The sequence below is a fragment of the Loxodonta africana genome, chromosome 16 (genome assembly GCF_030014295.1).
Source record: "Loxodonta africana isolate mLoxAfr1 chromosome 16, mLoxAfr1.hap2, whole genome shotgun sequence".
Lineage (NCBI taxonomy): Eukaryota > Metazoa > Chordata > Mammalia > Proboscidea > Elephantidae > Loxodonta > Loxodonta africana.
The window spans coordinates 77,979,104-77,992,831 of NC_087357.1; the positions used below are offsets into that span (position 1 = coordinate 77,979,104).

Genomic DNA, 13,728 nt, shown 5'->3' on the forward strand with positions numbered 1-13,728 from the left:
AGCTCTCCCCCGATGGGGTACCTGACAGCGCCCACGGCCCCGAGTGCACTCCAGAGGGGGCTTGCAAGCGAGGGGACACTCCGGGGAGTCGGGCTAATTCAACCATCTCCCCACGGTAGCCTCTTCCAGGGCCCAGCGTTTCTCCCCGTCTCCAAATTTGATGGGGGTGGGGGCGGTGGGGGGAGGAAGCGTCAGGGAAGGGCGGAGGGAGAAGTGGGAGGTAAGGCCAGAGCGGGTGCGGGGGTGGGGGCGCGGAGCCCGTCAGTACCAGAGAGGGGAAACGCTTGGAGGGGACCAAGACCCCAGAGAGGAGAAGAAAGAGCAAAAGAAGGGAAAGGGAAAGGCGAAGAAGAGAAGAAGGAGAGGCGGAGGGGCAAGGGAAAGCGCGAGCGAACGGCTGGGGCGCAGCGAAGAGCGCGAGGCGAGCTGCGGCGGCGGCGGCGGCGGCGGCGGCGGCGGCGCGCGCTCCGCTCCCCGGAGTTCCGCGCCGGCTTTTGCGGGCGGCCGGCGGCGCGGGGCCCTTTGGAAATAGAATAGCCAATGTAATCTGACACTTCAACTTGCTCGGCTCCGGGCGAGTTGATTCACTTACTCACCCCCAACGCCGAGTTCCTTTTCACTGTCTGTGGACATTAAAAACGCGAGCGGCGGCGGCGGCGGCGGCGGGCGCCCGGAGAGCGAGCGGCGGGCAGCGAGCAGCGGGCGAGCGAGCAGCGCGGTGACCCCAGCCTCGGCCCGCGCGGACCGGGAGCCCGAGCCTAGCCGACCGCGGCGCCCTCGCTGCGCTCCTCCCGGCCCGAGCCGGCCCTGCCCGCTGGCGGCGGCGGCGGCGGCGACGGCGGCGGCGCCGGCGGCGGCAGCGGCGCGTCCTCCAGCGGCCGCAGCGGCGCTCGCAGCGCCGGGTAAGTTTGGGGGCAGAGCCGGGCGCCCGCTCGCCCCGGCGCTGCCTCCCGCTTCCCGCGGACTCGGGGTGCGAGCGTGGGGCGCCGGGTCCTGGGGCTTTTATCTGGAAGGATCCGCGGTGGTTGGCGAGTGGGGCGAAAGGCCGGCGACGGGGGCTCCGCTGCGCTCTCCGCGGCGGCCGAGGACCAAGGCCCGGGCAGTCGGGGACCGCCAGGCTACGCGGAGCCGGCTGGGGCGGCGCGCTGGGCCGGGGCTCGGCGGGTGTGCGGGGCGCGAGTGCGGTAGTGCGCGCGCGGACCTGGTGCCCGCCTACTGCCGGCGCGCCTCCAGCTCTCGCTCTGTCCACCGGGGACCCGGCAGGACCGGGGCTCGGGGCTGGGAGGGAAGGACCGCCTCGGGCGCCTTCGTCTCCTTTGGGGAGACGCGAAGTTGTGCGCCTGTGTGTACACGGAAACCGCCGGGGCAGGCACGGGGTATCAGGGTTGCCAGGGGTGGTGGTGTTAAGTTGTGCATCTGAATTTCCGAGGAAAACACACACTTTTGTAAATGGGAGGCGGGGGCGCGGTTAAGTTGTTTGTGTGAGGATTGCCCTGGGAGACACGAAGCGCGCGGTACAAGCGGGGAACGTCGAGAGGTGTGTGTAGGGGCTTCTAGGATGTCTTCAGAAACCCGAGGAGCGTTAAGGGCAAAGCCTGACGGGGTGCCCCGGCCAGGAGGGGAGCCCAGAGGGAAGATGTGCGTGTGTGTGTGTGTGTGTGTGCGCGTGTGTGCGCGCGCGCGCGCGTGCGTTGCAAATACGAAAGTAATTTCCCTGTATTCTTTCTTCCTCTCGGTCTCCGGCGGTGGCGGCCCCCGGGGAGTGGGAGGCTGTCCCGGGCGGAGGTTGGCGGGTCCGGCCCGGCTGAGGCTGGAGCTGGGGTAGGGGGCGGGCTCTGGAAGCTTGCTTCACATTCCTGGCGTCTGGGGAGAAAACAGTGGGGAGCACCGCCTCGGTGTCTGGGGCGCGGGTAGCGGTAGCGCGTCGCCCCCTCGCCGGGGACATCTGTCCAGGAAACCGGCCGGGGCGGAGAGAGGGCGCGGTGCCGAGGGCAGGCGACCCACCCTGGAGTGGCGGGGGCGCGGGCGAGGGCGAGGGGCGGCCGCCTTCCTGGCCATTGTGCGCGAGTAGATTTTCACGGGAGACTGCCCCGGAGCCGACGGAGAAGGCCAGGAGCCGGCCTCAACCCCGGGTTTAAAAGACACTCCAGGAATGTAAACAACCCGGGGGGGAGGGCGGCGGGCGGGCGGGGGCGCGCCGGGGCAGCTGGGCCGGGGCCCCCCCACCCCTCCCCAGGGAGCCGCCTGAACGGCAGGGCTGCCTGCTCTACCCCTCTACCTGCGGCAAACTTTTTGCTTCTCTGCCATCCCTTCCCACCTCTGGCCTACAGCGGGGCGCCTAGCGAGGGCCTCACCCCCGGGTGAGGGCCGGCCGAGGGCGGCTGGCACCCTGCGCCTGACCCGGGAGGCCTGGCCGCCGGGCCCTTCTTCGCTGCCCGGAGTACCAGCTGCGCCTGCCCGGAGCCGCAAGCTTCCTGGGCAGGCAGTGCCCGAGTAACTGGGGCTCCGGTCCTGCCCGCCTGCCTGCCTCCCTCCCTCCCTCCCGCTGCTCCTTCCCCCGCTCCCCCCCTTCCCCTCTCCCCTGACTGCTTTTCCAATGCCCTGACAAGAGGGAGGAAGATTTAACTTGGCAGCCCAAACAAACGTTCTCTCAGAGGTCCTCTGAGAAGCTGGCGGCCGGGCTGGCTGGCGAGGGCACTGCTCGGCCAACCTCTCCCTCCTCTCTCCTTGGCCATGGCCTTTTGGAGCCCCCTGGGTGGACAGCGCAATGCCTGGGAGAGTAGGGTCCAACCTGAAGGTTTAAAAGGGCAGTGAGCAGCAGCCTGTCAAAGGCTCTCCCTGGCTGGGTGCTGGGGGCAGAGCCACTCCGAGCTGCCTCCTGGTGCCAAGGGTTTTCTGAGGGATTATCTTGAGCAACAGTTTGTCTCGCTGCTGCAACCTGGGAACGGGGCCTGGTAGACCAGAGGGTTAACCAGTGCGGTCTCCTCATGGGTGTGAGGATAGGCTGGTTACACAGGGCAGGGCAGAAGGCCAGAGGCTGTTCCCAGAGGTGCCTGGGTTTGCTTATTATTATTTGTTTTGAAGGCACAGATAAAGAGACAGACTCCATGGCTGAAAAACCGGGCAGCTAGTGCTGAATTCCAGTTTGTGTTCTCTGGGTTTTATCTGGTCCCAGGAGTTTAAAAGTTGTTTGTAAGCTCTCAGGAATGGTTAGATGACTGAGCAAGCCCCTGGCCGAATTTTGAGGGGGTCCAGAGCTGGAGGAATTCCATCCCCCTTGCTTGCCTGCTCCCGGACCCTGGAGCTGAAGCCTGGTGGGTTATGAATGCCCAAAGCCTTGTGCTGACCTTTCTCTCTTCAAGTTGAGGATGTTGAAACGCCAGCATCAGACAAAAGACACATTGAAAACCGTATCTGCCACAGAGCACGTGTGACTTTGGGGCCCAGGGAATGCATTTGGAGGGAGATGGTGTTTTCTTCTGAGTTTTATGATTTCGGTTGGGTTTTGTTTTTTCCAGAAGGACAGAAGCTTCTTCTTGTCCCAAGTCACGAGGTGACGAAACACTGTTTTCACATGTAATCTCAGAAGTCAGGACTAAGGCCAGTGGATGGCAGTGACTGGGGGGAGGGGCAGTAGGGAGTTTTCCAGAGTTTAAAACATTTTTTGGATTAGGTTTTGAGGGACACTCAGAGTATGGCTGTCTGAGAAGAGTTGGACATCAGAAATTGCTGGACTTAAAGGAAACTGAATTAGTCTTGTCTAGGCAAAAAAGGACTGCTGGCTTCTTTGTGAGGTCAAAATGTCCCATTTCCCTCCTAAGGAAAGAAGCGGGGAGGATCCCTGCTTCTCTCACAGCCAGGAGCAAAGGGAAGAGATGTCAGGAGACTGGGGTTTGGTCACAGAGCCACGGATTTCTCTCTCTCTCTCTCTCACACATGCACACACCCTTCCCTAGAGACCTAACAACACTATCTCCATCCCTGACTGGCCCCAGTGATGTGCCCCCACACAGGACAGGTGTCTATGAGCTACTCTTCCTGGAAAATCTCAAGGGGAGCAACCCAGCTGAGAAGGGCCGCAAACTTCACTTTTTTCCCGATTGACAGGGGGACGGGGTAGGGGGACATGAGGAAGGAAGACACTGAAGGCTGGCTGTGCCCTGAGAGTTTTGTCACATACCTGTGTGTGAAGCCCTGTATACTGGGTTCTCTGGCCTTGGCCAGGGCCCACTGGGCAGCTGTGACCTCAGCCTCAGGGTGAGATGTTGCTGTGAGAGATTCAGGCACCAACAAGTTAATTTCCGGAAGCTTCTCTGGGCACTCTGTCATGGAACCAGGAAGCAGGGCCTGCCAGGTCCTGACTGAGTCCCCTACGTTTTCATTCATAGCTCTGCTCCCGAGGGCCCTTGCCCAGCTCCTATCATCACCTCATCTTCATAAGGTTCCTTAGGTTTTGTGTTGACAACAAAGGCCGAGCTGCCCTAATTACCCCAACACTGTAGCCTTGCCCAGTGACTGCTCTGACCTGACAGCAGGACAGAGTCACCTCTGCCCACGCCCTTCTAGGGGCGCTCTTTGTCACAAGAGCCCCTCACAGAGGGGAAGGCAACCACCAAGCTGAACGGTAGGCCTCAGGGGGCTATTTTGAGTTTGGACCTGTCCTCAAGGAGCTTGAAGGGAGGTTGAGAAAATCAAGCCCAGACACAGGCTCTGGGGAGAGAGCCTGGAAGCTCACCGTGGTAATGTGGGACTTTCCAATTACCTGAGAAGGTAGAGATGGAGAGGGTGTCAGGAGGCCAGAGCTGGCTGACTCCTTTGGGCCAGTAGCTTCACTGCTGGGCCTTACTCTCCTCATCTGTAAAATGGGGCCAAGGGCAGAGCCCCTCTCATCTTGCCTGCTTGCCAGGTGGGTCAGTTGAATGTGGGAACAAAAGCCCCAGGTATGTGTCCACCGAAAGCCCTGCAGGCTCTGAGTGGAGAATGGATAGAGCACAAAGGGGGTTGGTTTGGAAATGCTAGAAGCATTTTCCAGGTGGTTGCTCTCCCATCCAAGCTTACCTTCTGGCAGCTGATTCTCCAGCCTTGGCTTACATACCTCCTGTGACAGGGAGCTCACCACCTTGCCAGGAAGCCTCTGCCACCCGTGGACTGCTCCATGCTGAGCCAAAATCTGCTTTCCGGAAAGCAGCACCTCCTACCCCTCACTCGGGGCTTGAAGTCTGGGAGCCCTCCAGACCACAGACTAGTTCTTTCCTGAATGATGAGTGGGACCCTCTTCAGATGGCTGTTACCAGCCTTTGTTGGGAGTGGCCTGTGGGAGCTGGGGAAGGGTCTGCTTGAGGGGCTCACTGTCATCTGTCTTTGTGATCCAGTTTCCTCTTTTGGCACTTCCTGTCCTTGGAGCGGGCTTCAGAAGGAAGGGGATACAGAGTGGGGGATGGACTGGGTCAGGGTCCTACCACTGATGCCACAAATATTTCTTGATAGTCTACAGTGTGAGAAGCATGGCCCTATGGGAGACCCAGAATGTTTAAGACGGTCCCTCTTCCGTAGGCGCTTAGAGTCTAGTGGGAGCAGGAATATCGTCCAGATAAATAATTAACCACCACCAGCTGGCCACCTGCCACGGAGCACGTAATGGCGGTAACTACCATAGCCCCTCTTTGTATGGTACTTGGTGGATTTAGAAGCATTTTCCAACTGTTTTTGACACCAATTACAGCACTGTGAGCTAGCTACTACTTGGAATAACTCCCATTTAACAGAGAGGGAAACTGAGGTTTGGGGAGCACTCAACCCCAGGCCCCCTGACTCCAAAGATCCTTCAGATGCTAACACTCTTTGCAGCCTCCCTCTTGGTCCACTGAGGGGAGACCCCAGCCAGTGTGGGGCATGGGTGTAGAAGTCTGTGTGCACCCCAGCAATGGTAACGGGTTCAGGAAGGGTCACAGATGGGCCTTGCCTGTCCACCCACCCTTTGGCAGCACACAACCTACCCTCCAGCAGCTGTGCCCCTTTCTTTTGGCACAGTGTCCTCCAGCCAGAGCTTGCTGTGTGCCCCAATCTTGCCATGGCTGCCTGGGGCAAACATGCAGTGCCCTGGGCTTCACCCCCAGTGCTGGCCCAGAGCAGGAAGCAGAGGTGTTTCCAGCCTCCTAGGTCCCAAGGCTCTCCTGGGCTGAGATGGTTTCTATAGACACAGACGTTGAGTCAGCCTGCCCCTCCTGTGGCTGAGTCAGCCCCCAGACTGTGTGGGGTGGCCGCCCTGTGGGCCCTTGGGTTTGTTCTGCCCCCTAACACCCCCTCTTCTGCCCCCACCCCACGCCTGGTTTTCTGGAGCTCATCTGAGTGCCACACCAGGACAAGTCTGCAGCTGGTGGGATCCAGGGCAGGGAGCAGCCTGGCAGGCTGAGCTGGCACCTTCCCAGATAGCCTGTCCCAGCCTGGCACACCTGCACAGGTAATGACTGTGGCCCTGGAGGCCTGAGCCCCGCCTGCCAGGCCCAGCTGCCTGGGTTGCAGCAGGATTGTGCTGGGGGAGGCCGGGGTGTCTGAGCTAATTAGATTTCTTAGATTTCAATGCGCCCCTAATCCTGTTAGCCCAGCTGTAATTGTAACCACTTGAAGGTTTCGGCCGTGGCAGACTGTTGAGGACAGACGGTGTAGGGACTCTGCTCGGCCCTGGCCCTAGCGCTAGCCTTAGACAGCCGGCTGGGGACTGGGGACTCCCTTCCTACGTCCCTGGAGTGGGGGTCCTGGTGTTGGTGGGTGTTGCGTTTTTCTGTAGAATCTTGGCATCATGGACTATCAGAGCAGGCATGTACAGATGGGGAAACTGAGTCCCAAAGAGGGGTGGGAACTGGCCCAGGGCCTTGATGTCCGGTAGTGGCAGACTGTCAAGGATTTGTGGTCTGACCTAGTGATCATTGTCCCTGGAGACCTCAGGACATGTTTGGAATTGCCCAGGGATATTTTTTTTTTTTTTAGTGCCCAGTGCAGCTGTGGTGGGGGTAAGAACCTTCTAGAGAAGCCTATCCCCAAAGATAGGGGTTGGGGGTTTTATGTGTCCCAAAGCCTGCTCCCCAGTTGGCAGTTACTTACCCTCTTCTGCCCACCAAGCATACATACACACTGTCTTTCTCTCCCTTCTGCTGGCCAGGGGTTCCATAAAATTGGGGGGGACCATAGAGGTTACCGGGGTGGACCTTTCCTTTTCTAGCCCCGGAAGCCGAACTGTGGAAAACAACGATCGGCCTCCTCCAAGGTCAGCATCAACTTAGTGATAGAGCCGGGCCTGGAACCCCTGCTCGCCCAGCCCATTAGTTGATGAAACATTTATTGAGCATCTCCTGTTGGCCAGGCAGAGCCCGTTCAGCCACCCTTCCCAGCTCATAAATAAATGCTCTTGTGTCTTTGACTCGGGGAGGGCGGCTGGGCCTGGGGAGGGTGGGAATTGTTTCTGAGCTCTCAGGGTAACCAATCCAGATGGGATGCTTCCAGCAGGACGCCTGGATCCTATGCAGCTAGGCAGGGTGGATACTTCTGGGCCGGCCTTAGAGCCGCGACCCAGAGCACCTTCCTTTAAAGGCAGTGATAGGTGGATTGCATTGCAGATTTCAGGGAGGCAAAACAAGTACCTGCTAGGGAGGGAACGAGGTCTCTCACCTGCCAAGGCCTGTTCAGACCAAGAAGATGGTGGCTTCCTCCACCGGCCCTCCACACCCCCCCCCCCACCAGCCACCCTGTGCTCAGCTTTGTCATGTGGAGCGCTGATGGCCCTCTGGCTTGTACTGGCCTTGAATTCCGTAACACACCTGTGGTCACTTCCTCTGAGGATGGGAGGCAGGGAGGGAGGCTTCTCGCCCTGCCCATTTACCTGTGCCAGGCCCAGGTCAGAGCATATAAGGAAGGGGTGAGCTTGGGCTCAGGAGGCATGAGGAGCCAGGTGCCCGTATCACGCCCTGTCCCCAGGGCTTCCATCCAGGCTCCCACCTTTGCTCCCAGGTGGACCTTGACCGCAGCAAGGAAGCACAGCACAGGCTCTGGCCAACCAGCAGCCTGGCTATGGGACTCAGGGCTCTGCTCAGAGGCGTCTGGGGACAGGTCCTAAAGCCCCTTCCCAGTGTTTTCAGTGGCAAGGGCCCTTGGAGGGCATCTTCCCAGCCTTGTTGTTTGCAGGTGGGGAAACCCAAAGCCCAGAGAGGCGAAGGGACCAGCACAGATCACGCAGTGACGTGGTTCCCCTGGACCAGGGTGTCTCACCCAGCTGGGACTTAGATGGTCTGGGGGCGGGGGGCGGGGGTGGTGGTTTCCGTGACGTCATGCCTTGATACTCCTGCTGTTTACATCCTTAAAGCAATGCACCGTGAATAACAAGTGGGCCACCTCAGAAAGTGTGCAGTGACTATGATAACAGCTGGCATGTCTTGGGCAGCAGATTTGCTTCAGGCTCTTCTCAGACTAGGAGTCCCTCAGTGGTGCAAACAGGTAAAGCACTCGGCTGCTAACCTAAAGGCTGGTGGTTGGAGTCCACTCAGAGGCACCTCGAAAGAAAGGCCGGATGATCTATTTCTGAAAAATCAGCCATTGAAAACCCTGTGGAGCACCGTTCACAGATGGGGTCGCTGTGAATCAATATTGATTCAATGGCAACTATTTTTTTCCTTCTCAAGACTGCCTGGGTTCAAATCTTCGCTCCACCATTTGTGCGGCTGGTTGATTTTGGGCAACTTATCTTTTACTTCTCCAGCTTTGTTCTCTGAGTCTGTGGAACAGGCTTACTGATGGTATAATAGTAATTGGCTGCCTTCTCTCTGGATTGAGGCGACGGACCCCACACAGTGCCTGGCGTGTAGTGAGTGCTCCAGACCTGTTAGCATGCCCATCGTCATAGTCATACTGCCATGGTGTGTTATCAGCATGAGCCCTGCTGGCGCAGTGATTAAGAGCTATGGTGAGCTGTGCCTGCTAACCAAAAAGCTGACTGTTCAAATCCACCAGCCACTCCTTGGTAACTCTATGTATGGGGCAGTTCTGTTCTGTCCTACAGGGTCGCTATGAGTCGAAATTGACGCAACAACAATGGGTTTGGTTTTTGGTTTTCCTCCAATGTCCAGGTGGGAGGCTCAGCAAGGGGAGGGGAGGTGGGGTGAGGTGGACTGCCTCAGGTCACTGCTACATCAGTGACCAGCCTGAGGTGGGCCTGGGCTCCAGGCTTCCTGACCTCCAGCCCTGGGCGGTGCAAATGGTTACGTGTTGAATCACTGACTGAAAAGCTGGTGGTTCAAATCCACCCAGAGAAGCCCTAGAAGGCAGGCCTGGCGATCTGCTTCTGGAAGGCCACGGCCTTGAAAATCCTATGGGGCAGTTCTGCTCTGCACACATGGGGTCGCTATGAGTCAGAACTGACTCGACGTTAACTAGGAACAACTCCTTTTACCGTGAGGGGCTGCCCCGTCACCTCTGAGATGCCCTCAGTGATAACCCAAGTCTCTGTTAACTCATCCTGCCCATGAAGCCTTTTCTTCCTGGAGGGATGTTGGCAAGGTGGGATTTGCCTCTGGGTTCCTGTCTGAACCTCATTTTGCTCCCCTGTAAACTGAGGCGGAGGCTGATAACTCCTCTGTCTCGGGTCTTCCTATGTGGGGTCAAAGGGAGCATGGCCAGGACTGGACTTTGCAAATCACAAACAGTGGTGCAGAATTGCTGTCATGGAGAACTGGCTGTGGGGCCTTACGCTGGTCACGGACGCCTCCGAGCCTCAGTGTCCTCATCAAAAACCCATGAACTGAGACCACACCAAGGTTTCCCAGAGTGGTTCCTCAGGAACAGCAGTCCCCAAAGTTGAGGGCATTAGAGCACACCCCTCTTCTGGGAAGTGGCTAGTCAGATTTGCCTGCAAGAGAAGAAGTCTGGGGGTAAAAGATCCTTTGCCTCACCCAGCCTTTCCCAATCTTAGGGGACACTCCTCCCACCCCCACTTAATTTTTTTACACATTAACTGGTGAAGATATCGGTGTAGCATTATAGGAAATGACAGGCCAGGTGATCCCCTACAGCTGGGTCCAGCAGGAGGTTTACCTGCTGCAGAACTCTTTTCCCAGTAGGGGACCTCCAGTGTGGGGAGGAAGGGAAGTTTCAGTACGGAGGGAAGTCCTCCCCGCAGCCTGATTTCTTGACAGTTACGCCTGACTTCTGCCCGTCCGCAGGCCTGCACATCTCTGTTGCTTCCGCTGGCCTCTTTTTCTTTTCTTTTTTTGTTCCCAGACCACAAATCCGTTTGTGGCTGGGCACTGCCGAAAGCAAGGCCAGCTCAGCGGAGGGGCGAGACCTCTGCCGTGTCCTTAGAGATGGGCCTCAGACTCGCTGGCTGTCAGAGCTGGAAGGACCTCAGTACCTGGCCTGCAGGGGGCTGTGGGTCCCCTGAACTGTGTGCACATGCTTGCAAAAATATGCATTTTCCTTTGGAAAGATAGTCCACGGCTTTAATCACACTCTTAAATCAATTTGGACACCTCTGAACAGAGTAGGACCTATGACCTTAATTCAGGGGTCTGAAATCCTGGCCCTTGGGTGGAATGACACCATTGTGTGACCTCTTTGGCCCATGAAGACATCTGTGTGTGTAAGTCCTGCTTCTGCACAGCGTTTTCCTGGATGAGGAAATAGGCCAGGGGAAGGGACTTACCCAAGGTCACTGAGTAAGTCAGTGGTTGGGCCCCTGGGACACAAGACCTTCTGCCACAGGGGTGGGAGGCCCCAGGGGATGGCCTTCTGTGCACCTAACCTCACTGCTGACAGCGATCTGGACTCCTCTGTCTACAGATTTGCATTCAGGGGTCACCATCCGCAGAAAGAACCAGGGAGTAGGATGAAAGGAGGAAGCTCCCCATCCACCCCCTCTTCTAGGAAGGCTGGGCAGGACTGGTCTAGGGCTGACATCCCCTGGGTCAGGAGGCCGGTTTAAGCCCTGGTGGCGGCATTGCCTGTTGACCCTGCCTGGTTAATATTTCCTCTTTGGGGCTGCGGGGGCCCACCTGCATTTGCATACAATGAGCACTCTGTGTTTTTAGAAGGCCTTGCTGTCCTGAGCCAGTTAGGAACCCTAGCTGGGGGAGCTGTGCTGCTGTTAGGAGGGAGAGGCAGTCCTGACATTGGGGAGAGTGCCAGGGCCCAGATGGGCTCTGTGCTGGCAGGCCCACTATGGGACCAAGGACTGGCGCTTGGCCTCCCAGCTCACAGTCCTCCTGCTTCTGCCTCTCTAGGACTCCGACAAGTGGGCTGTATGGCCTGCAGGGCTCCAGCGAGGAGGGTCTGTGCCCAGCCCCCTCCTGGCCCATTTGCCTGGCCCACCCTGGCCTGGTTTGAGCTCGAGAACATTCTTAGGCTTCTGTCCCTGGGGAGAAGAGAGGAGAAAACCACTAATTGTGACTTTTTTTCCTTTAATGGTGGTAAATATATATGAAACAAATTGTTTTCTATTTCAGCATTCTTCATGTGTGCAGTTCTGTGACACTAGTCATGTTTATCATGGCGTTCAACCATCACCATTGTCTATTCCCACGTTTTCCTATCACCTTTATAGAAGCACAGTGAATCTCCCCCTTTTCCCTTCCTTCCACTTGCCCGTGGCAACCACTAATAAACTTTGGTCCCTATGCATGGATATTTTCATATAAGCAGGATCAAATCCTATCTGTCCTTTTGAAACTGCCTTGATTCACTCTACATAATGTTTTCAAGGTTTGTTTGTGTTGTGGCGTGTATCAGGATCTCATTTCCCTTCGCAGCTGAGTAGTAGTCCAGTGTATGTGTGGACCGCATTTTATTTATTCACTCATCTGTTGATGGACGTCTATGCTGTTTTCCCCTTTTGGCTATTGTGAAGGATGCTGCAGTGAACACTGGTGTACACCTATGGTTGTGACTTCTTGCCTGGTGTCTGGTGATGGGGCCGAGGCAGTGAAAGGGGTTTCTTTGAGGCTGTGGCCTTAGCATAGATTTATTTCCTGCAAAAGGACAGCTTTTGGATGTCTCACACCCCAGTCTGAGGCTGACGCCTTCATTTTCGCTTATGCTTCATCTGTAGGGCTGGTCCCTTTAGGTGGAAGGCGTGGGCCTATTTGGGGGTTGGAATCCTTGGGGGGCCCAGAGGCTGTCCTGACGTGGAATTCTTGGGGCTTTCTGCCTTGTAGATGACCGCTCCTCCTCAGCAGCTCCCCGGAGGCACCTGGGCCAGGGTGATCGGCCCCACACACAAGGGCTCCACACAGTACTATTCCCAATATTCACGGGGCCTTCGAATCCAAAAACCACAAGGGACCTTGGTGACCACCCCATCTGATGCCTGCTATACAGATGTACCCCTTCTGCAGTGCTCCAAAAGAACCCCTTCCTGGTGGGCTTGCACACCTCCAGTGACGGGCCGCTCTCTGCCTCCCAGGAGCTCCCTGAGTCTAGAAAGTTACACCCTACATTGAGACTGGGAGGACATTCCCCCCCCCAGTTCTTATCTCAGGACCATGCAGAATAGGGTGAATTTAGTTCCTGGGAACTACCGTCAATTCCCACCACCCCAGACTTCTCCTCTCTAGGCTGAGCCCAAAGCTGGAGAGGGCAGAGCTGGCTGCCTGGAGGAGGTGGCGCTCTCACATCTCCCGGGCCTCCCAGAGCCTGGGCAACTTGGAGACTGCAGGCCTGAGCTGGGAACAGCCTTGCCCAGGTCACAGGGCACGAACGTGGGCTGGGGGGCCCTGATGGGCTCATCAAGGTCCAAGGAGAAGAAGGTGACCTGGTGTTTGCCTTTCAAGTGGGGTAGACATGCCAGCAGTTCCAGAAGGCTGTCTTCCTGGCCTCTCCTGGTATGCCTGTCTTTCCCTGGAACCTGGGACAGCCGGCCGGTTGGGTGTGGAGGGGCTGTGAGGGGCGTCTCCTGCCTAGTCTGCCTCAGTCTGGGCTCTTCCTGCACCTTGGGCGTGCTGAGCCTCTTTCTGCCCAGTTCTGCCACCTCTATCAGCAAATGTCCCTGAGGCCTGGGGTCTCTGCAAAGAGCTGGGAGTGGAAGACAGAGTTCCTGGCACTGCCTTCCAGTCTATATGCCTCAAGGCTGTGGCAAGAATCAGTCAGATTAGTGAAAGGCCAGTGCTTTGCAATGTGTGGGGGGGGGGGGGGCGGGGGGAGGGGGTGATGTTTTATTGCCATATGCAGTGATGATAATGCCAGTATAGAAAGGCAGTGGACATCATCCAGTCCAATCCCCTCATTAAGCTGCTGAGTCTGACCCCAGGGGGCAAGTGCCTCCCCAAGGTCACAGGCAAGTCTGTGGCAAAGCTGGAGCTAAAACCCAGGCGTATGCACCACCGGACAAGTGCCTGGCCCTGGCCTTCTCACCCGATAGGAGCCCTTTGCTGGAAGGGGGCCGAGAGAACATTGTGGCTGTGGCTGTGGCTGTGGCTGTGGCTGTAACATTGGGCTCTCACCGAGTTCCCATTTCCATCTCACAAAGCTCCTGGCCCTCACTGCTCTGGCTGTGCTCTCAGAACCCCTGGGTCTGGAGGTAGGCGGGCATCTCCTGGAGTCTCCATGAGCCGGTGGGCTCCCCTGCCTGGGGCCCCAGGCTTGTGGCTGCTGCCCCTGTAACAGAGCACTTCCTCTCCCCTCTCCTCCCCTCCCCTCCCCTTCCCCCCTTCCCTTTCCCTTCCTTCCATTCCCTCTTCTCCCCCTACCTTC

The 13,728-nt window shown here is 57.7% G+C and overlaps 1 protein-coding gene across 1 annotated transcript in view; it reads left to right on the plus strand.

Moving 5' to 3' along the window:
• Positions 1-787: 787 nt before the first annotated feature.
• Positions 788-13,728, plus strand: part of ZMIZ1 (zinc finger MIZ-type containing 1) — a 257,806-nt gene continuing 244,865 nt past the window's right edge. Inside the window, exon 1 of the mRNA XM_064269791.1 lies at positions 788-902. The gene's annotated coding sequence lies outside the window, so the exon portion shown is untranslated. The remainder of the gene's footprint in view (positions 903-13,728) is intronic.